Genomic DNA, 22821 nt, shown 5'->3' on the forward strand with positions numbered 1-22821 from the left:
TGTCACAATTTTATTAGCATAAGCACCTCGAAGTCTTTCTTCCTTCCAGTGGATGCTTTGAAATGGCCCCACAGGCTCCTATGTTGAACACTTGGTCCCCGTTGAGGAGCTAGATGACAGGTTTTAGAAACTCTAGGAGTAGGGCCTAGTTGCAGGAAATAGGTCACTGGGGATGTGTCTTTGGAGACTGTTGCTTAACCCAAGCCCCCCCCCCCCCCGACCTATTCATCATCTCCTCTAACACAGGTTCTCCATCACCAACTCGAGCACATGAGACCAGGCAGCTGTAGACTGAGTAATCTCAAACTGCAAGACAAACAAAGCTTTCCTCCTTAAGAATGTTTTCTGGGGCAGCTGAGCTGCAGCTATGAAAAGCTGTCACAGAAAGAGCATCAGAAAGGAGCAGGGCTGTTGCTGTGACTAAGCCTTTGTAACTGGTGTGGAAACAGAATGAGGAAATGTTTGCAGGTGTGAACTAGAGAAGCCCAGGAAGTTGTAAGCACAGCTTACCAGGTCATTTCGGCGGGCGCTGCAGAGCCCAGAACAAGTAGAATGAGGATTGTGAAGGCCAGGCTCACGGAGACTCCTTTGAGAATTGGAGTAGAGGCACCACAGCTCCGACCTGGCAAAGAATTTATCTACATTTTGTCTGTGTCCTGGGACTTATAGAGTGTGGCCGAATTGAAACGCAATGGATCAATTCTTTTTTTTTAAATTTTTTATATTTTTTGTTGTTATTTATTTTAGAGCGACAGACAGAGAGAAAGAGGCAGAGACAGAGAGAGAGAATGGGCGCGCCAGGGCCTCCAGCCACTGCGAAGGAACTCCAGATGCGTGCGTTCCCTTGTGCATCTGGCTAACGTGGGTCCTGGGGAATTGAGCCTTGAACCAGGGTCCTTAGGCTTCACAGGCAAGCGCTTAACCGCTAAACCATCTCTCCAGCCCGGATCAATTCTTTTGACTGGAACACAGTCAGGTTGTGTCTGGGTTCCTGCTGCCTGTTCTTAGTTTCCTAGTGAGAATCGGAGGGGGAAAAAAACCACAGTGGAATATTTGAAAAATATGTAGTCTGGGCTGGAGAGATGGCTTAGAGGTTAAGCACTTGCCTGTGAAGCCTCAGGACCCTGGTTCGAGGCTTGAGTCCCCAGGACCCACTTTAGCCAGATGCACAAGGGGTGCACGCATCTGGAGCTCGTTTGCAGTGGCTGGAGGCCCTAGTGTGCCCATTCTCTCTCTCTCTCTGTCACTCTCAAGTAAGTAAAAATAAACAAAAAAAAAATCATTTTTTAAAAAAGAAAAATATGCAGTCTGGCCAGAAAAGGAGTGAGCTGAATGTTTAGGACAAGGAAGGTGTGGTTGTTAGACTGATGGCCCTAAAATAAGAAATCAAGTACTTTGTATCAAAACAACAGGAAAGATGCCTTGAGAGAATCTCTGTAATTGGCAAGACCCCACCCACTGCAGGATCAAGAGTAGGTTGCTTTAAGAGGGCTTGGAAGCCCCAGCACACACAGGGCTATACAGAAAGTTCTTTCAGGCCTGGAGAGATGGCTTAGCAGTTAAGCGCTTGATGTGAAGCCTAAGGACCCCTGTTAGAGGCTCGATTCCCCAGGACCCATGTTAACCAGATGCACACAGGGACACATGTGTCTGGAGTTCATATGCAGTGGCTGGAGGCCCTGGCGTGCCCATTCTCTCTCTCTCTCTCTCTGCCTCTTCCTCTGTCTGTCTGTCGCTCTCAAATAAATAAACAAAAAAAATTTTTTTAAAGAAGATAAAAAGTTCTTTCATTCACCCACCTAGGCATGCAGATGGCTCCAGCTGTGACCTCTAAGGGTTGTGGTAGGTACTGTTCAAGCTGGTAACAGACATTGGTATCATCCACCATGATGCTAGAGGATGCAAGAGTTGTGGGGTCATAGAAACTTTCATGGGGGGCTGCAGAGATGGCTTAGCAGTTAAAGCACTTGCCTGTGAAGCCTAAGGACCCAGGTTGGTTCTCCAGGTCCCATGTTAGCCAGATGCACATGGTGGTGCATGCATCTGGAGTTCATTTGCAGAGGTAAGAGGCCCCGGCGTGCCCATTCTTACTCACTCTCTCTGTTTCAAATAAATAAATAAGTAATTAAAAAGAAACTTCCACAGGGATTTCAAAGATTCCTACAAGGCCTATCAATATGTTGTAGGATCAGATCCCCTGAGAAGGTGAAGCTACAAGGGTCAGTCCTAAACTTCAGCGGAGACCCCAGGATACTGAAGATGCCAGGATGTGTACCTGCCAAAGAAAGCTGCAGGAGAGACCCAGTATCAGGATGCAAATGTCAAAGCCATGGGGGCGGGGCTACACAAGACCCCGCAACACGTGCCGCAACACGGTCCGAACATAAGACATGGAGCTGTGGGAGTCAGCATTGGCACTGGCCCTACTGGGGTTTAGGCTTGCTTTAGTCATCCTCTTTTTCTAAGTTATTTAAAAAAATATATTCATCCATTTATTTATTTGAGAGATAAGGAGAGATGGAGAATGAGAGAACGGGCATATCAGGACCTCCTGCCACTGCAAATGAACTCCAGATGAATGCACTACTTTTGTGCACCTGGCTTTATGTGGGTAATACAGAATCAAACTAGGGCCCCAGGCTTTGTAAGCAAGTGCCTTTTAACAACAGGGCACCTCTCCAGCTCCCTTTTATTTTATTTTTTGTTTTTTTGAGGTAGGGTCTCACTCTAGCTCAGGCTGACCTGGAATTCATCTGTAGTCTCAGGGTGGCCTCGAACTCACAGTGATCCTACCTCTGCTTCCCGAGTGCTGGGATTAAAGGTGTGCTCCACCATGCCTGGCTCCCTTTTATTTTTAAAAAATATATGTTTAAATTTTTATTTATTTGCATATACATATACCAGAGTCTCACTGCTGCAAATGAAGGCCTGTCCAACTTTACATGGATCAGTGGAGAACTGAAACCAGGTCTGCAGGTTCTTCAAGCAAGCATTTTAAAAAAATGTTCAGTATTTATTTATTTTAAAGAGGGAGAGAACGGGTGTATTAGGGCCTCTAGATTCCAGATGTATGCACTTATGAATTTGGCTTACTTGGGTACTGGGTTCAAACCTGAGTCCTTAGCTTTGCAGGCAGGCACCTTAACTGCTAAGTCATCTCTCTAGCCCACAGACAAGCATTTTTGACCACTGTGCCATCTCTCCCTAGTCCCTCATCCTTCTCTTCTATGCTTCCATTCCTCTCCTTTGAAATGGAATGTGTACTCTTTGTCATTATATGTCAGAAGTATGTGACTTGCTTCTTGAATTTACAAGAGTGCACAGCGAAGAATGTCATTGGTCTCCGAAACTTTCAACTGTCTATGGAGCTTGCTGGACCTGTTAAAACTCTGGTGACTCTTGGAAATGGACCAAATGCAATCTGAAGTATGAGATGGCCGTAAGTCTTTGAGACAGAATGCTATGGTGTGATATGAGATGTCCCCCATAGGCTCATTCGTCGAGTGCTTTGGCTCCAGCTGGTGGTGTTATTTCACCAGAGTTCTGGACACTTCAATAGGTAGGGTCTTGCTGGGAGGTAGGTCACTGGGCCATTTCCCTGGGGTCTGTATCTTCCTAGTCTCTCTTTCCTTGTTGTCCCACTCTGCTTCCCATCCACAATGAGGCAAAGATTCTCCTCTGCCACCCCCTTGAAGTTCTGCTTAGGGCACAGGACCAGCAGTCTTGACTGAACCCTCTCAAGCCATGAGCCCAAACCCACCTTGCCTGCTTTTTGAGTGGGTACGTCAGGCACTCTTTCACGGTGATGAAAACAGTAACTAGCACAGGAAACAGACACTTCTCTGCAAGAACTGAGACACAAGTTGCAGTCACTAAACTTGAGACATTAAGACATTCTAACATACTTCTATAAAATACTTGAAACTTAAAGTGTAGGTCAGGGAAAGCTAGAACACATTAGCAAAGTTACAGATTATATAAGGCAATCCATGAAATCCAGTTTAGCAATAAGAAAAATAGTTTCTTAATTGATATCTCCCACAAGACAAATCACAATCTAGTAATTATTGACAAGTCACTACACTTTGGGACATGTTCAACGGGCACTGAACCAACTAACTTCGAAAGACGTGATGGCAGTTTTGAGCACAGGCCCTTCTTAACGAACACTGAACCCAATTCTCCAACTGTACATTAAGAGGCCTCAGATTGGAAGTCAGGATGTCTAAGTTGTTATAAAGCTGGGACTCGAGCTCTTGCACTCCTCAGCACAAAGAAGGAACACTTCAGGAAGGAAGTGCTGTTAGCTCTCTGACCTGCCGAGTCCAGTAACAGCATACACCACCACGGGAGAAGGATTCCAGGCCGCAACCCGAATTGAAGCAATGGATTTTGCCCCGGCCTCCACCGGCAGCCTGCCTGTCATGCAGGGCGAGGAGCTGTGCTGACCTGGGGAAGGGCTCCCAAAGTGGGTACAGCATGAGAGGCCAACAGCAGACAATTCACTACACTTTGGGGGACATCTAAGATCCCAGGGCCCTTTCCCAGAGCCCATTCAGACCAATCATAGTTCAGAGGGCCTGGAGAAGGAGCCCTATGGATGTCACACACACGTGACATTGTCCATGGGAGAAGTCTTTTGCCTTGTGACCAGAGCATTTGGAACAGAGTATCTAGTAATAACTGCCACACCCAAAACAAGCATTTTTAACTAATTAAGGTAAGCAACAAGCCACCAGAAGAGAAACACTGGCAGTTTGCATTCAGTAACTTTAGAACAAGTATTATTCTACAGTCAACACTCAGAGAGCCAAATGAGCTAGAGGTTAACATCCGTGTTACCTCCTTCAAATGCTTAGACTCAGGAATGGTGAGGCAGACGGAGGCCAGTTAAGTTCCCCAGTCATGGGACTTGCAGCTAGGTCTAATAATACATGAATGTGGGGGAGACTGCTCTAATAATACATGAATTTGGGGGAGATTGCTCAGTCAAGCTATGTCTTTCAGAATGCCCCTGTCTAAGCAGCTGAGTGACACCACAAGCCACTGCCCACACTTTCAGCTTCTTGCTGAGGGTTCCTATTACCTTCTCCCCTGCGCGGTGCTCACTTATACTGGCAAGAACATGACCTGGAAAGATGCTGCTCCTCTCGGAATGAAGTATTTGCACTTTAACAAGAGTAACACCTGCAGCTCCAACTGTGCTTTCAGTGTCACAGGGTTTGTAGAAGTTGGCAGTGACCTAGATGAAAAATGTGCAACTACACCAACTCTTTTTTAAGCAGGAAATGTGAACTAAATGGCTATCCTGTTCCTACATTTATTCTCTAGTAAGTCAAAGTAGAAGTATGTAATAAAGTATTTTCAAATTATGTAGGACTGTGTGGGCTGTTCAAATAAAGAACACTTAAAAGAAATGTATTATAACAGTGTTTTAGGGAAGGTAGAAGTTTAAGAAAGCAACAGCCCCAAAGTATGCCTACTACTGATGTCGGTACACAATTCTGCTGGTCTCTTTGCCCATGGCATCTTACACAACCCTCTCCATCCCAGAGACCTGGAGCTGCGGTTGTTCTAGTGAAGAAGGCTACTCTCTGGGAGCTGTCTGTGAAACAGAAGAAACCCAGGGACAGGGCAGCCAGGCAGAATTTTAGCAGAGAGTCAGAAAGTCATACCAAAATGCATTAGGCTCAGACCCTTCAACAAGTAGTTCACCTTCCTTAAAACAAATGAATCTGACAACCAAGTATGTCAGGAAAAAACTTGTTTGACCCTAACCCCACAGAAGATGGAAATGGCTCAGCAGTTAAGGTGCTTTCCTGCAAAGCCTACCAAACCCAGTTCAATTCCCCAGTGCCACGTAAAGCCGACACATGCATCTGGAGTTTGTCTGCAGTGACTGAAGGCCCTGGTGTGCCCATTCTGTCTGTCTTCTATCTCTCTCTGCTTGAAAATAAATTAATTTTAGGAGAAAAGAAGGTGGAAATTCTGAGACAGTGGTGCCAGTAAGGAGTTATGAAGACCCACCCAAACCATCCACCATAGAGAGTAAGACCCCAACACTTTATCATCAGAGGATGCAATACCCTCTAGCATTTAGCTATTCCGATCCCATGTCTCCTAGCAGTATAGTACAATACAATTTCACATTTGCTTACTTAGTGTTAATGAGAGAGAGAACTGGCACACCCAGGCCTCTATTCACTGCAACTGAGCTCCAGACACATGCACCACCGTGTGCACGTGTGACCTTGCACATGTGTCACTTTGTGTGTCTGGCTTACATGGGACCTGGGGAGTCGAACGTGAGTCCTTAGGCTTCACAGGAAAGCGCCTTAGCCACTAAGCCATTTCTCTAGCCCTTGCTCATTTTTTAACCATGTCAGTTTTGCTATGGAAATTCCTACTTGTTTTCTTTTCTTTAAATATTTTATTTGTTTATTTGAGAGCGAAAGAAAGGGGCAGATAGAAGAGAATGGGTGTGCCAGGACATCCAGCCACTGCAAGCGAACTCCAGATGGATGTGCCACCTTCTGCATCTGGCTTACATAGGTCCTGGGGAATCGAACCTGGGTCCTTAGGCTTCATAAGGCAAGCGCCTTAACCAAGCCAAATCTCCGCCTCCTACTTGTTTTCTGTCTCTAGCTCAACACTCATCTCAGGATTGCACTGCTTCTTTACAAACTGAATGATGCTTTAAGAAGGACCATTAGGTCCTATTTGTTTAAAGATTTACAAGTACCTAACAGTGCTACAAACAATGAGAGATGACTCCTATTATTCTCATTAACATTTTGGAAAACAAAAACTGAGTTAATTTAATTTCTACTACTCTCTTTGGATTGTGAACTTTTATGACAGTACAACATTCAGAAAATGTAGTCTGCATCAAGATTCATTTCCAATCATGTACTTTCAGATGTTTCTTCAATATGTACATGACCAGATTTTTGTCAAAATGACATTATTGGGCGCAAGGAGATTGCTCAATGGTTAAAAGCACTTGCTTGCAAAACCTACTGGCCTGATTAATTCCTCAGTACCTACATAAAGCCAGATGCACAAAATGGCACAAGCAGCTGGTATCTGCAGTAGTAAGAGACCCTGGCATACACATACACACAAATAAATAAAAATATTGTTAAAGCTGGGCATGCTGGTGCTCACCTTTAATCCAAGCACTTGGGAGGCTAAGACAGGAGGATAGCAGTGAGTTCAAGGCCAGCCTGGGGCTACAGAGTGAGTTCCGGGTCAACTTGGGCTAAAATGAGACGCTACCTTCAAAAAAACCTGAGAATATATATATATAACTTTCTTAAACGATATTACAAGGCTGGCAGTGTGGTTCAGTGATTAAAGGCACTTGCTTACCAAGCCTGCTGCCTCAAGTTCAATGTCTAAGTCATTCATATAAGCAAGATGCAAAAAGTGACACATTTGATATTCTAGTTCTGAAAACATAAATGCAGAGTGCTGGGCATGGTGGCGCACGCCTTTAATCCCAGCACTCAGGAGGAAGAGGTAGGAGGACTGCCGTGAGTTCAAGGCCACCCTGAGACTCCATAGTGAATTCCAGGCCAGCCTGGGCTAGAATGAGACCCTACCTCGAAACCCACCCCCCGCCAAAAAAAAGTTTATAAAAAAAAAAGATGCAGAGAAAATTCATGTATGCAGTGTGGAAATAATGACTTTAGAAAAATTCTCCAAAACATGTAAATAAAGCTAACAGAAGAAAAAAAAAAAACTGCAAGAATTACCAGCACTGCCTTGTTTGGAAGCATCATTAAGAGGAAATTCAGGAAATGACAGAGCATTTTACTCTTAAGGAACCCCAAGGCATAATGCAGTGAAGTAAAACATCTAGGTCCACGGATGTGCGTAGCAGCGAGCTGGCAGCTGCCACTCAGGTTCCGCCAGTAAAGCCCTTGCGGCGGCCAGGACTCACTGTAGCCCACACTTCAGAGGACGAAGAAGCAGAAGTTACGACAACTGCATCTCATGAGCTGTTAAATATGTTTTCCTGTCCTTTCAAACAGGCCACTTTATTATGATAAAAAGAGGAAATCATTCTTACTATTGTTCTCACATTCACCCAAATTTCGTGTAATAATTATGCTGCAAAATAAAATTTATGCACTATGACCATTCTTCTCAAACTAAGGCAAGTGAACTGCAGAACAGTAGGACTTATAGCAGATCACCTTTTGAAAAACTACTTTTATTTGCAAGCAGAGAGAGAAAATGAGAGTAGAATAGCATCTAGCTACTGCAAATGAACAAATAAAATGGCTTTACATGGGTATTGGGGAATCAAACCCGGGCCATCAGGTTTTACTAGCAAGCATCTTTAACCACTCAGCCATCTCTCCACCTCCTGCAAAATAAATTTTCATTAAGTCAATTTCAAAGAAAGAAGAGCTAGGAAAAATTAACATACTATTACTGTTATGTAACAGTTCATATTTTTAAAAGCCTACAGATTTGTGCTAAAAAATAAGAGAAATTATTAAACACTGAATTCATTAAGAAACCAAATGCTACAGCAAAAACTCTACATACACTTATCCAGAAAATATTCCTAAAGTACAAAAACACAGTTTTAAAAGAAAAGAAATGAACCCAGGTTTGATTTTCCAGGTCCCATGTAAGCCAGGTGCACAAGGTGGGTACATGCATTTGGAGTTTGTTTGCAGTGGCTGGAAGCCCCGGCACACCCATATTCATTCCCTCTCTCTCTCTCTCTCTCTCTCATAAATAAAAAATGAAAAAACAAAATAAATCTTCTTAGCCAGGTTTGATAACTCCAGCACTAGAGAAAAGGATTCCAAGTTGGAGGCTAGCCTGGGCTACATAGCAAGTCCCTGGCTACCTCAAGACTACAAGGCCAAACCCTGTTTCAAACCCTCTTACTCTCATCCTTGCAGTGACCACGGAAGTATTCACGAGACACTACACATGCACTTCTGGCTCCCTCCCAGTTTAACCCTCACCTGTCCTGCCAAAATTTAAAAGGGATCCTGCAGACACTCTTCTTTCAAGATCACTCACATGTACTTTATAATGGAAGCTCTCTTCCTTCACCTCTCTGTGCACTGCAGCTTGGCTTGCATACACATGATCCTTTACCGAAACTACTCAGGCCAAGGTCAACAATAACCTAATTGCCAAATTCATTCCAATAGGCACGTTCCAGTACTTATCTGATTTGAACTCTCCATGGAACATGAAGCAGGAGACCATTAATCATTCAGTTCTTAACCCTCTCTTTTCTTCTCAGTCTTGGGATCACACACAGCTATTTATAGATCTTGAGTCTCTTCCCCTGAGGACTGCATCTCGTTTCCTTGACTGGACTCTTCTCTCACTCAGTTCCTCATCTGCGGAAGCTCAGCTTCTCGCCTCTGATGATTTCAGCCACTTCTGAGGCTTCCATTCCCACTGACAAGCTTAGTGACTCCAAGGCATTCACCTAGCCGTGGCTGCCTTCCACGAGGTGCAGGTACACTCCGTGCATGCGCCTCATTTGGGCTCAGTTCACTCCTCACTATCTACTCCCCTTCCAGCACAGTTCCTCTGCTTATTGATACCAGTGTGCCCAGACATCTCTATGCCAGAGTAACAACTCATGACACCCTTTACTTTCTCAAAATAGCATCCGTCTGGCCAATAAATTACATGATTGCCTACCTGACTGCCCATCCTCAGTTTTCATGTCCAACTGTGAGTCCTCCCCATGTTCTCTCTCCCCCTGTCCTTCTCTCCCTCCCTCCAAGTCAGTACTTACCTGGGTTCCAGGCTGCCTTGTACTCACTCCCTTGTATCTCCTCCTCAGAGTTCTCTCTGTGCTTGTCACCTACTGACTCCCTTTGAGATGGTCATCACCATTTACTATGAACAGTCATGTGTCTGTCTTCCTTTCCACACACGAGCTGACCTTCTGATGCTCATTATGCACAAGATAAGTGACCCCAACATACCAGACCTAAACAACCTTTCCTGTTTTTCCCCTTCCTCTTCTGTGATGGCTTCCACTCTGCAGCAGGTCAGTGTAGTTTAGCAGTTGGCCACACGGGCTTTGGAGCCAGACTGGCTGAGGTACTTTGCAGAGCACTCTGGGGAAAGTTACTGTGCTTCACTGAGTCCCAGTTTCCTCATCTATAAACGCTGGGGCTCATCCATGTCTCACAGTATTGTTGTGAACTGTGACATACTGTGAAAGCACGTAACGTTGTGACTGCTGCTAGTGCTACTGTAGTCTGGCTACCTACCATCAGCAGCTGTATTTTTTTGTCCCTTATCACCTGAAACTGCCCCAACCGTAAAACCTTAAATTGAGGACTCTGGTATCACATGCAGCTTCTGTTCCATCTCTAGTACTCAGTGACTGCCATTAAGCCTTTCTCGTTGAGTCTTCGTCCTCTTCAACATCCACAGGTCTGGGCCCCAGCCTGGCCTGGCTTTTCTTCCATAATCAAGCAGGGGCCACATGGCTCTGCCCTTCAACCAGCCACCTCATTGTCACCCTCCATTTTCTGATGTCATACAAGCCTTCTTCTCAAAAGCATCATGTGTCCCTTCCTAAACCTGTCCAGGTTCAGTCTAACCATCTGCTTTTACAATGTAGCAGGTAGCTCTGAGAGAAAGCACCTTGAACATTCCGACTGCCATCTTAGACCACTAAGATTTCAAGCCTTGGAGAACAATCATCACTATTCGTAGCCAGGCCCTTTGCCCCACACTTAAGCCCTACTTCTTTGGGACATGACTGTCTTCCTTTGCCTAAAGAGATGATCTCCTGGGGGCTGGTTAGTCATAGAACAGGCAGCCCCAACACTAGCTTAAAGTGCAAAATTAACTGTAAAATTTTAAATTGAAAACTGTATATAGGTATTATTATCTTTGAAAAAGGTAGCATGACATTAGATTAATATGACTTGTTCTTAAAAAATAAATGAAATTTGGGTCTTAGTAATCAGTGCTTTCCTTTGTTTTTTCTTTTGTGTGTGTTGTTTTGTTTCTTGAGGTAGGGTCATCATGCTCTAACCCAGGATGACCTGGAGCTCACTGTGCAGTCTCAGGGTGGCCTCGAACTTGTAACGATCTTCCTACCGCTGCCTCCTGAGTGCTAGTATTAAAGGTGTGTGCTCTTTTTAAAAATACATTTATTGCTGGGCGTGGTGGCACACACCTTTAATCCCAGCACTTGAAAGGCAGTGGTAGGATCACCATGCCTTCAAGGCCACCGTTTCACTTCTGCAGCCACCGTTTCACTTCTGCAGTGCTTGCCAAAGGACTACCAAGCTGTCAAGAGGGTTCCATGCCATGTGTACTAGGATAACCCTACTATAAGAATCTATTTTTGCCGGGCATGGTGGTGCATGCCTTTAATCCCAGCACTTAGGAGGCAGAGGTAGGAAGGTCCTCAGAAGTTCGAGGCTACCCTGAGACTACACAGTGAATTCCAGGTCAGCCTGGAATGAAACCTAGAGTGAAACGCTACTTCAAAAAGAAAAAGAAAAGAAAAGAAGAGAGAGAGAGAAAAGAATATACTTATTTATGAGAGGGAGAGAGAAGAAAGGAAGGAGGGAGGGAATGGGCATGTCAGGGCCTTTTGCCACTGCAGACCAACTCCGGATGCATGTACCACTCTGAGCATCTGGGTTTATGTGGGTACTGGGGAATCAAACCCTGATGGGTTGACTTTGCAAGCAAGCACCTTTAACTGCTGAGCCATCTTTCCAGCCCTCTAATCACAAATCAATCTGGCCTATCAATTTTTTTGCAAATCAGGGTCAGAAGTTTTGATGTCTAATTTCAGGGCCTCAGCTACCCCTTTTTCAATTTGAAAATGTAAAAGAAGTAAATGTTGCTAGGCATGGTGGCACACCTCTTTTTCTTGAGGCTGAGGCAGGAGAATCACAGGTTTCAGGCCAAACTGGGCTACACCATAAATTTCAGGCTTGTCTAGACATCACTGATATACCGTATCTCAAAACAGACAAAAAGATACAGTTCTTGACAATTTCTGACAAGAATCTTCTACTGTCCTCTTTTTTTTTTTTTCCAAGGTAGGGTCTCACTCTAGCCCTGGCTGACCTGGAATTCACTATGGAGTCTCAGGGTGGCCTCGAACTCACGGCGATCCTCCTACCTCTGCCTCCCGAGGGCTGGGATTAAAGGCATGCGCCACCATGCCCGGCCTTTTTTTTTTTTTTTTAATACAAGCTTTAGTCTAAGAGTTGAATTGAGTTCAAAGCAGAATTTCCACATGTACAACCTCCCTGGCTATAAACATCCCATATCACAGGTCCTCATTCCAATCTCACAGTTTGTACATCTGACAGCTTCTGACACATGTATAGTGGCCTACCACTGCAGTGGCTCACAGAAGAGTTTTACTACACCTAAAGACTCTATATTCTCCACCCATTCTTTGTTCCATTCCCTCATTCCCTCAACCCTTGACAACCACTCTTCTGTTTTTTTTTTTGTTTTTTTGTTTTTTTGAGGTAGGATTTTGCTGTAGCCCAGGCTGGCCTGGAATTCACTATGTAGTCTCAGGGTAGCCTCAAATTTATGGCAATCCTACCTTTGCTTCCCGAGTTCTGGAATTAAAGGTGTGTGCTACCATGCCTGGTGGCCACTTATCTTTTTACTATCTCCAGAACCCTGCCTTTTCCAGAATGTCATAGAATTGGAATCATAAAGTTATGTAGTGCTTTTTTTCAGGCTGGCTTCTTTCACACGGCAATATGCATTTAAGATTACTCTGCATCTTCTCATGGTAAAGCTACTTTTAAGTAACAGTTGTTAAGGCATAATTAACATCTAACACTTTGCACTAATTTACAGTGTATAATTTGGTAAGTTTCAATATATGCATACAACCATGAAACCTTGGTCACAATCAAGATGATGAACTTCCTTGGAGTTTCCTAGCACATCTCTGCTATCCCGCCCTTCTGGACCTCCTCCCCTTCTCTGTGCCCAGCCTACCACAGATGCGCTTCCCGCCACTGTACACATAAAGTATGTAGTGCTAGTGGTTTTCCTTTTTGGTCTGGCTTGCTCTTTTTTTTTTCTTTTTTGAGGTAGGATCTCACTCTAGCCCAGGCTGACCTGGAATTAATTCATTATGTAGTTAGTCCCAGGCTGGCCTCAAACTCACTGTTCTCTCACTGGGATTAAAGGTGTGTGCCACTATGCCCACCTTGGTCTGGATTTTTTCTATTGAATGTTCTGATATTTGTTCATGTCATGGTATGATTTATTGCTCATTTTTTCTAAAAAAAAAAAAATCTTTTTAGGGGCTGGAGAACTGAACTGGCTTAGTGGTTAAGGTGCTTGCCTGCAAAGCCAAAGGACCTCGGTTTGATTCCCCAGGACCCACATAAGCCAGATGCACAAGGTGGCACATGCATATGGAGTTTGTCTGCAGTAGCTGGAAGCCCTGGAGTTCCTATTCTCTCTCTCTCTCTCATTCACTCTGCCTCTTTCCTTCTCTCAAATAAACAAATAAAAATATTTTAAAAACTTTTAAAAAATATTTTTTATTTGTTTATTTGAGAGAAACAGGCATCGAGAGAGAATGGGCACACCAGGGCCTCCAGCCACTGCAAATGAACTCCCGATGCATGCACTGCCTTATGCATCTGGCTTACGTGGGTCCTGGGGAGTCAAACCTGGGTCATTTGGCTTTGCAGGCAAGCACCTTAATGGCTAGGCCATCTCTCTAGCCCTCATCTATTTGCTCTCTACTATTTAAAACATCTAGTTTTCATTTCCTCCCCCATAATGGGTTTCGGTTTCAAAGACTCACATCTGATGGAACAATGAATGACTAACTAGCATTTTGGAAAATCATTTTCTCTTTTTGCCTAATTAAAATGATAGGTTTTAAGTTTTATTATTTTATGTTGTTAAGTAAGAGTTTTCATAAACATTCAAATTTTTTCAAATGTGAGGCCGGAGAGATGGCTCAGCAGTCAAAGGTGCTTGCTTGCAAAGCCTGCCAGCCCAGGTTCAATTTCTCAGTACTTACACAAAGCCAGATATCCAAAGTGGTGCATGCATCTGGAGTTGTTTGCAATTGCATTGCAACAGTATGCCCATTTTCTCTTTCTTTGTCTCTTCCACTTACAAATTGTCAGACCTCTCTCTATTACTGTAGGCAAGGCCATAGCAGTTAAAGGAGAAACACTGCTGAGAAGCAACAGGGAGGAAAACTAGTGTCAAAGAGAATATATTGTTCCAGTGGTCTCCAGGTCAGTTTATGATTCGTTGTTAATCTCACAGATTTATATTTTTCCTAACCTATATTTATTGAAAATCCATTTAAAAATATTAGCTTATTTCCTGATTGCTTGATACTACAGGCAGACCTTAAAGTGTAAGAGCCATATAGTTTTGTTCAAGTTTTTTGCTGTAGTTTGCAGTACAGGAGATTGAACCCAAAGCCTTGGACATGTCAGCCAAACACTACCACTGGGCTACACTCCAGGTCTTTATTATTATTATTATTTTTATTTGTGAGTTCATGTGTATGGGCACACATGCCATAGTGTGCACATGAAAGTCAAAGGACAGGGTGTCTTGATGCTCCAAGGGAATGTGAACTAACTTCAGACTAGCTGGTCCCCAAGCCTTGGGTTCTCCTGGCTTTACCTGCCTTTGTCATAGATGCATGTGCCATTTTGCATCCTGTGGCTTTATGTGGGTACTGAAGAACTGAACCCAAGCAGGCAGGCTTTGAAAACCAGGGCCTTGAACACTGAGCCATTTCCCTGGCCCCTCTATTTTTTTATTTAAGAAGTTTTTAGATAGGGTCTGACTAAGTGGCTCCTGCTGGCCTTGAACTTGTGATCCTCCTGGTTCACCCTTCCAAGTATCTGGGATTACAGAACTGCTCCACCAAGCCTGGCTTTGACCCAAGTTCAAGATCAAAGTATATCACTCTAATACTATATACACTTTGATGTTTAAAAAAAATTCATATCACATGTTATAGCACATTTATTTCAAGCTATCTGTAATAAAACAAAAAAAATAGAATAATCTCTATGTTTTACTGACTTATTAGTAAAGTATTAAAATTCAGGTCGTTTCCATTAATTTCACAAATGGCCAAGAGAAGCCACATTTGTTAACATTTCTGGGGCTTACAGTTTGTTTTTTTTTTAAAAAAACAGGCATCTAAAGGCAATTCAGAAAAGGATAAATCCAGTGAAGGTGTTCACACTAACTATAGCAACAGTCTAAAAAGCTGCTCTGCAGTTTTGAATTACATGTTTTTTCTCCAGAACTAACAAACACATGGCCTGAGTTTCAGCAAACAAAAACAAACCACTGTGGAAAAGAAGACTGCTTCAAAAGAGCTAAAAAGAAAATGAGAATGAAGTTGGGGATGTACCTCAGAGGTAGAATGCTTGCCTTAGCATGGTCAAGGCCCTAGGTTCAATTCCTAGCACTCAAACAAAAGTGATCATGAAATGAAAGTTGTCAGTTTATAGACAATATTAAGCCCCTGAAAGTCAAGATACCATTAAAAGTTTCTGCAGGGCTGGAGGGATGGCTTAGCGGTTAAGGTGTTTGCCTGCAAAGCCAAAGGACCCAGGTTCAATTTCCAAGGACCCACATTAGCTAGATGCACAAGGGGGCACATACGTCTGGAGTTCATCTGCAATGGCTTTAGGCCCTGGCGTACCCATTCTCTCTCTCTCTCTCCCTCTTTCTCTGTCAAGTAAATAAATAAATAATAGTAAAATAAAATAATAAGTTTCTGTGATACTGGGCTGGAGAGATGGATTAGCAGTTAAGGTGTTTGCCTGCAATGCCTAAGGACCCATACTTAACTCTCCAGACCCCAGTAAGTGGGATGCATAAAGGTGAGGTAAGCTCAAGGTCACACAGGCCCCCTAGGTGGCTCAAGCAGAGGCCCTGACGCACCAATTCTCTCTCTCTAGAAATAAATAAAAAAGTTTCTGCAGAACCAAGTCACTAGTGCCTACTATGAATAATCCTACCATATGTCATTTTATTGTCTTCTAATTCCTAACCTTCTCACCAAACCTACTCAGACCCCCAAATCTCATCTCAGTACTTTATTCTATTGTTCTTGCTCAGGACAAAAATGTTGGTTTCTTTTACATCATTACCCTCAATTTATGATCTCTCACCACAGCCAACTGCACTGTGCTGGATGGAACCTCCAGCGTTTCTGGAGAGCATTATGTCAACAGCCCCAGCTCGGCCTGTGCTCCTGCCCAATCCTCACCCTTGTATTCTTCAGCTGGCCATGGTAAGATCTCCCTGAACACAAAGTCTGACAGAATTCTTTCTTATTCAAAAGGATGACTCCTGGGGGCTGGAGAGATGGCTCAGTGTCTAAAAGGCCCTTGGCATGCAGGCTCCAGGATCAATTCCCCAGACACCCACATAAAGCCAGATGAACATCTGTTGCCGCAGCAAGAACACACACACACACAAAACAAACACGAGCAAATCAAAGGATGTCTCCTCTCTCCCCACTAAGACCAGTAAGGTCTTCCCCAATCGGATTTCTCCCACCTCCAACCTGCCGGTCTCTTGTTTTGCAAATCTCACTTAGCTAGCTCTACTTGGGCAAAATCAGCCTAGGCTGTCCTCAGACTTGCCCAACACACTCTGGCCTCAGTGCTTTTGCAAGTGTCTTTCCCTGTGCACACCCTTCCCCCCTCATTTCCTTCCGGCTGATCAAATGTCATCTCCAAGAAGGCCTTTCCTGACTACCTCTAATCAAATTGCAACTTACTCCTGGCTCCGTGTTCTCCCCCCCCCCCCCCACCCGCCTGCTTTTCTCACTAGTTCTTAACACCATCCGACAAGCAAAATTCTATTCATCTGTTTATAATCTGAGGCTCCCCCAGTAGAATGTTATGCTTCATGAAGGGATAGTTGTCTGTTTAGAAAAATATATGGCACAGAGATATTCAATAAATCATTACTGAATACATATAATTTTACAGTCTACAACCTACATTACAGTAGCTTATTTTCTTATGCCCTCTCTCCAAATTCTCTCATATTTTCACTACCAATATGGATAGCAAAGAGCTATCAGTAGGAAAGTTTCGTGTAAAGCTCTTTAAAACCCCTATTAATCAACTACACTTACAGAACGAAGGCGAAGACTCAACACCTTTACTAGCGTAAGGTTTCTAGGTGTGGGAGTTTAAAGTCATAGCAAAGGGACCAAGAACCCTTCAGCAAGAAAAAGCTTCATTTAGTTCGTCCAATCAAGCGGTTGGCTAACAAACCCTGGAAAAATGCGAACAGAATTCGATCCTTCAGCAAAGAGCGGCTGGAATTCAACATGGACGTGGTGGAGAGCTCAGTCAACCCCTCGAAATGTTCTCCCGGCTCGAAAGAAGCCCAGCAAGCCATGCAGGGACGCTCCGGGCCACGGGAGAAGGGCGTCCCCGGAGCTCCGGCCGTCCGCACCAGCCCCCGCCCGCCTCTGCGCATGGCCGCGGCGGGGTCTCAGCCCGGGAGGCTCGGCTCGCCGGCGTCCAGGCCACGGATCGGTCACCGCCGTCCCGTCAGGGGTGAGCCCGGCGGGTTGGGGGCGCCGCCGCCCCGGGACAGGACCGTGAGGACGCGACCCACCGCCCCCACGGCGCGGAGAGGACGCCAGGCACAGCCCCCCGCGGACCACAGAGAGACAGAGCTGGCCGGCGCGCGGCCCGAGGGCCGGGCGTCCAGGGCGCCGGGAGACCCCCGCCCGCCCGCGCGTGTCGGGACCGCCGCCTTCCCGGCAGGCCACGCTCCCCGCCCCTTACCTTCTCGGTGGCCGCCGCGCGTTCTCCCGCTCGCTCGCTCTCCCCCGGAGGATTCCGAGTCGCAGCCCTAGCGGCCAGCGCCAGATCCCACCTCCGCCCCCGCCCCCGCCCCCGCCCTCGGGTAACCCGGGAAACCCAGAACACCACGCCTTCCTCCCCCGCCCCAGCCAAACCCGAGCCTCTGCGCCTGCGCCCCGCCCCGCCCCGCGCGGCTCGAGCCCGCACCAATAGGAGACACGCTAGGTTCGCCGACGTTGACGAGCGGAGTCCCTGAGCCAATGGGAGGGAGGGGGCGGGACAGCCGGGACGGGGCGGGGCCACGGGGCTTCCCTGGGCCTCGCCGCTCCTTCCCGGCGCAGTAGTGGCGCTCTGGAGCGGTGGCGGGCGCATGCGCGGCGTCCCCGTCCTGCTGAGAACTCTTTGGGAAAGCGACGTCTGCGCTGCAATTCCTCACGGTGTTTGAGTCGCTAGAACTTTGTTGAGACAGCGAATGTTGCCCAGCGGGAGCCAGAATTACTTGGGGCTGTCTTTAGGCGATTCAGTAAGCCATTTATTACCGAACTCTGTCTTACCTAACTTCTTGGTGACTGTTAGATAAAACAGCTTGAAATAGTTAGAATTAGCAGACGGCTAGTCTTCCAGCAATGCTAAAACTAAGGATGTCATCAGCTGGGGATTTCCCCGCTTTCTTATAACCTGCCGTCCCCGCCACTGTATTTCTTTTTTAAAAAAATATTTTATTTTTATTTATTTGAGAGAGAGAGAGAATGGGCGCACCAGGGCCCCCCAGTCACTGCAAACGAACTCGTAGCTTACGTGGGTCCTGGAGAATCGAACCGAAGTCTTTTGGCTTTTCAGGCAAGAGCCTTAACTGCTCTCTCTCCAGCCCACCACTTAATTTCTTTAAAAAATTATTTGCAGCCTGGCGTGGTGGCACATGCCTTTAATCCCAGCACTCTGGAGGCAGAGGTAGGAGCACCATGAGCTCAAGGCTACCCTGAGACTACATAGTGAATTCTAGGTCAGCCTGAGCTAGAATGACACCCTACCTCGGAAAAAATATATATATATTTGCATACAGGGGAGGGGCTGAGAGAGAGAGGGAATGGGTGAACCAGGGCCTCTAGCCACTGCAAACGAACTCCAGACACATGCACCACTTTGTGCATCTGGCTTTACATGGGTACTGGGGAATTGAACCTCGGTCAGTAGACTTTGCAAGTAAGTACCTATAACCACCGAGCCATCTCTCCGGCCCACCACCACCACTGTATTTGACAAGTTTATGGAATGATGGCTTTCTTTTGTTCTATGACTGTTGGTCATCATATAATCCCTCTTCCACAGTATAGTATGTGATTGAGAGCAATGTGAAGCCATGTTCCTGAGCAGTGTTACCTCACATTTGGCTCAGAATAAACTCTTGTTTTTAAGTTAAAAAAATTATTTGCAAGAGAGAGAAAGAATGGGCACACTGGGGCCTCCTGCCACTATCAACAAACTTCAGACACATGTGCCAGTTTGGACACTTTACATGGTTATTGGGGAACTGAGCCCAGGACATCAGGTTTTGCAAACAAGTGCCTTTAACAAGTGAGCCATCTATCCAATCCTTTTAAAAACGTTTTTTATTGACAACCTCCACACATATGCACAACATACCATGTTCATAATCCTCTCCTACCATCCTCCCTTTTCCTCCTCCCCTAATCCCCCACTCCATACACACACTGAATCCCTTCTACCTCAGAATATAAACTCTTAATCCATTTGGAGCAAAAGCTGTGTTTTTCCACCAAAGCTCAGGGACTGTTGCAGAGGAAGGGGTGCAAAGACTGTAAAAGCCACAGGGTGGGTAGGAATATCCTGAGGCACAAGCCCTCCCCCAGAGGTCCTCATTACCCTACAGTGAATAACAAGGACCCTAAGGGGAAAAATGGGGGTGACTATAATCTATGTAAAACATCATTCATCATACACACACACACACATGTTGGGAAATAAAATTTGTAAAAGGCTGTGTTTCGCCTGGGTACTATGTTCAACAGACTACTACCATGTTGTGTTAGGGATCAAAAAATGAGAAGAGGGCTGGAGAGATGGCTTAGCGGTTAAGCGCTTGCCTGTGAAGCCTGAGGACCCCAGTTCGAGGCTAGATTCCCCAGGACCCACGTTAGCCAGATGCACAAGGGGGCGCATGCATCTGAAGTTCTTTTGCAGTGGCTGGAGGCCCTGGCATGCCCATTCTCTCTATCTGCCTCTTTCTCTCTCTCTCTCAAATAAATAAATAAAAATGAACAAAAAAAAAATTTTAAAGATGAGAAGAGAAATGGGAATATGACAAGAGAGGAGGAGAGGGAGGGTTTCCCAAGACAAACCGCTGAAGTCTGGGAAAAGCTGTATTGTAGGGTTACCTTGGGCTTCTTTCAAAAACCAGACAGAGCCTTGAGGAAAAGCCCTGTTAAGCATATTTGTATGCAGAGACCGTGTGACAAACTTCAAGCCAAACTTTAGTCACCCTTTTGAACTTTTCCCTTGGCCCCTGTATGTGTCTTTGTAAAATCCAGTTTTTGCAATTGCCAAGGCAATTTTGCAAGAAGCCTACACCCTCCATATCTAATCAAAATGCTTCCCTCACCTTTAATATTTGATCATGCCAACCCGTCTGCCTTCAGCAGGAATCCTGTTAGGTTGGTATGACCAGAATCACCCAACTTACCAACTCCATGTCTCTTCTTGGTAGACTTTACCCACTGAGCCATCTCTGCAGCCTTAGCATTAAAACTTAATGTACCAGTCTCTCCAGAACATGGAAGTCACAAGTGAAATAAAAGCATGTTTTAGCTGTATCACTGGCAATCTGACCAAGGGTAGTGTGACAGCTCAGGAGCCACCCTTCCTCACCTTCTATCACTATGAGAAACCTCATGAGGTGTCAGAGGTGCTGGGAGAGAGTCTGAGCAGTACAGGTGCAGGTATGTTGTATGGCAGCTTCAAGTCCTGTCAAACAGCTCAGTTTATATATAAGCAGAGTCCACAACCGACTGTGTGCAAGAGAGTGAGGCATCAAGATAAGCACATTAGGGCAGCTGGGGAGAAGCTCAGCAGTTAAAGGTGCCTCCTTGAAAAGTTTATTGGCCCAGGGTTCAATTCCCCAGTATTCATATAAAGTCAGATGCACAATGTGGCCCATGCATCTAGAATTTGCAGTGTCAAGAAGTCCTGGAGCAATCATTTCTCTCTTTCTCCCTTGCTCTCATTCTCTCTGTGGTACAAATAGATAAATACTTGTTGAAAGAGAGAGAGGGGGAAGGGGAGGAGAGAGAGAAAGAGATAGAGAATTGGCGCACCAGGGCCTCAGCCACTGAAATCAAACACCAGAAGCTTGTGCCACCTAGTGTGCATATGTGACCTTGCGCTTGCATCACCTTTGTGCATCTGGCTTACGTGGAATCTGGACAGATATCAAATAGGGGTCCTTAGGCTTCACAGGCAAGCACCTTAACCACTAAGCCATCTCTCCAGACTGATAAATACTTTAAAAATATGAACATATTAGACAATGTGGTGGCACATGCCTTTAATGTCAACACTCAGGAAGCTGAAGTAGTATTGCCATCAGTTTGATTCCAACCTGGGCTACAGAGTGAGCTCCAGGTCAGTCTGGGCTACGGTGAGACCCTGCCTCAAAAAGAGAAGAAAGAGCTGGGCGTGATGGCACATTCTTTTAATCCCAGCACTTGGAGGCAGAGGTAGGAGGATCTCAGAATTCGAGGCCACCCTGAGACTACATAGTGAATTCCAGGTCAGCCTGGACTAGAGTGAGACCCTACCTTGAAAAACCAAGAGAGAGAGAGAGATTGGGGGTGTGTGGGGAGGAAGGGAGGGAGGGAGGGAGGGAGGGAGGGAGGGAGGGAGGGAGGGAGGGAGGGAGGGATAGAACTCCTGATGTTACGCCAGAAGGCTATTGACCAAATGCAATTTTTTATTCTTCAACTCCCATGTGACCCAAAGGTAAAGCTAAGCACACAGTTGTCCTTTGAAGCGGTCCGAAGGGGCTCTCTAGGAAAATTCCTCTTTAAAATAACTTTCTCTGACTCTGATGTTTTATCATTAGCAGCTCATATCTTTAGACAAAGGTTACCCACTTCCTGTGGCAGGCAGTCTTTTAAAATGCCAATACTCTAGAGGTGGGCAGCATAAGAAGTTCCTAAGAAGCTAATGAAGGATGCCAGGAAATGGGCACTCACTCAACAACTCTGCGCTGGGGACTCTGCCAGACAAAGGAGAGGCTTTCCTGCTTCTGAAGTCAGAGGAAGAATGAGACAGACTTGACCTATTTTGTAATTTATACCTAAGGTTGAATCTACTCATATCTGTCCATCAAAGCTCGCTCACCAATCTTACAAACTCCTTTTTTAATAAACAATAACAACAACAAAATCACAGAAATGTCAATTAACAAGTTATTTTCTGTTTCCCTTGAACAGAAGATAATCGATCTTATGAAAGCACATGAGGTGGGCTTGATGTAACCATGGCACACATTTGGCCCTCAGAGTATTCTTAATCATAGAAGCCACAAAGTAATAGCATTTGAGACATTTTTCCTCTACGTGTCTAAATCATAAAGCATTTTAACCAAGTTACAATAGATAGTGCCTACTTTGTCTGAGAGTGTAGTACACACCTGTCATCCCAGGACTCGAAAGGCTAAGGCAGGAGGATGACCACAAGTGTGAGGTAAGCCTCAGCTACATAGTGAATACCCAACCAGCCAGGTCTACCCAGCAAGGTCCTGTCTCAAAAATAAAATGCATGGGGCACGGTGACTCCTACCTTTAATGGCAGCACTTGGGAGCAGAGGTAGGAGGATCACCATAAGTTCAAGGCCAGCCTGGAACTACAGAGTAAGTTCCATGTCAGCCATGCTAGAGTGAACTCTTCCTTGAAAAACAAAAAGAGAACATTTCTATCAAGCATAAGCATTAACTGAAACTGAATT

The 22821-nt window shown here is 45.3% G+C and overlaps 1 protein-coding gene across 3 annotated transcripts in view; it reads right to left on the minus strand.

Moving 5' to 3' along the window:
• The window catches only part of Lyst (lysosomal trafficking regulator), a 175547-nt gene extending 157711 nt beyond the window's left edge, over window positions 1-17836 (minus strand). For 2 of the 3 annotated variants that reach the window (XM_045150389.1, XM_045150388.1), the window contains exon 1: window positions 17817-17835. The gene's annotated coding sequence lies outside the window, so the exon portion shown is untranslated. Of the gene's footprint in view, window positions 1-17816 lie in introns of all 3 variants that reach the window. The other variant, XM_045150387.1, reaches the window with a different exon arrangement.
• Window positions 17837-22821: the final 4985 nt, after the last annotated feature.

Source organism: Jaculus jaculus, chromosome 5, assembly GCF_020740685.1.
Source record: "Jaculus jaculus isolate mJacJac1 chromosome 5, mJacJac1.mat.Y.cur, whole genome shotgun sequence".
NCBI classification, from domain to species: Eukaryota; Metazoa; Chordata; class Mammalia; order Rodentia; family Dipodidae; genus Jaculus; species Jaculus jaculus.